The following is a 1,261-nucleotide window of genomic DNA, read 5'->3' as shown; positions in this document are numbered from 1 at the left end:
AAATCATCTGGGTACAAAAGGCCACAAGATACCACTTATACAGGACCTGAGACAAATTCTTGGTGAATTGACTGGCATGCTCTGCCTAGGCCTTGATTTAGGTCCCACGGTTACTTTAAGGATTCAGAAGAACTATTTGGAAGTAGTGGAAAAATCACCTTAAGAATTTTCCTAAAAAGGAGGATAATGAGACTTCATCTTGCTTACTTTGGACACATCATCAGGAAATGTGTTGTTTGTTTGTTTTTTCAAAAAGGATCATCAATTTTATTAAATTAAAAAAGCATCAAACCAGCAGGATCTAAGGGGAAAGAAAAACGAGTTGGGTAAAGAAATATCAGAGATAGAGAGAAGCAGATAGAGGAGGGGAATAATTGAGAGATCGAAGACAGAATAGTATAGAGGCTTCTAAGGAGTTGACATCTTCCTCTGATGACAAATTTTTGATACAAGGCTCGGGACCCAGGGCCAGGGAGGGGCGTCTGAGGTGATGGTCCAGGGCCAAGAGCTGAGGCAGTTGGTGGCAGTCCGTGGGCAGTAATGGACTTCTTGTAGGCCTCACAAATGATCTTGAAAGCTTGAGCAGTAGTGTAGGGCATGTCTGTAACAGGGTCCCTGTATAAGGCTGGGTGATGGGTTACCAGGCAGACTTCCCAAACAGGGACTTTTGAATGCTGACTCCTGGGGGAACCATTCCTCAAATGTTGCATCATCACTAAATGTGATGAAGGTATGTGAGCAGCTGGGAGGGGGGAAGACAGGTCCAGTTACAGTATGGGGAGTCAATGCAGAAGTCGTGGGAGCAGGATCAAGTCCTTCTACATCCACGTTCTCTTCCTTAGGACCTGGCTTCCCAACAAGTGGCACTGTCACAGAATGGTAGGTGATTATGGGCCCAGGGCACTTCTGTTTCTTGTGAACCTGTTTCTTTATGTCAGCCTCAAGCCGCTCATATGTCTCCAGTGAATGTAGGTTGAGCTCCTCTGTGATTTTGGCCTCCCTAAGCAGTTCCTTTTGAGTCAACGGTCACTTATAGTGGGGCAAAGGATATCATGTTTGGCAAAGTGGTAGTTGTTGTTGCTAAGGACCATCAAGTTAGTTCTTCAAATAGAGAGTTGTTGCAGACCGTGCAGAGGTTCAAGGCCCTATAGGCCCGAGTGTAACAGATCTAGCCACTTGGCAGTTAATAGCAAATTGTTTTTCATCTTAGTGTTCAGTTATATTTATTTAATTCCAAACATGAGCCCTGGATGTCCACAGA

General features: G+C 44.5%; 1 pseudogene; it reads right to left on the bottom strand.

Annotated features, from left to right (window-relative positions):
• Positions 1–275: 275 nt before the first annotated feature.
• LOC102811776 overlaps positions 276–1,261 on the bottom strand; it is a 1,762-nt pseudogene continuing 776 nt past the window's right edge.

The sequence above is a fragment of the Chrysochloris asiatica genome, unplaced genomic scaffold (assembly GCF_000296735.1).
Source record: "Chrysochloris asiatica unplaced genomic scaffold, ChrAsi1.0 scaffold00088, whole genome shotgun sequence".
In the NCBI taxonomy this organism is placed as follows: Eukaryota; Metazoa; Chordata; class Mammalia; order Afrosoricida; family Chrysochloridae; genus Chrysochloris; species Chrysochloris asiatica.
The sequence above is the reverse complement of the archived record's forward strand: the minus strand, read 5'-3'. Positions and strand labels throughout refer to the sequence as shown.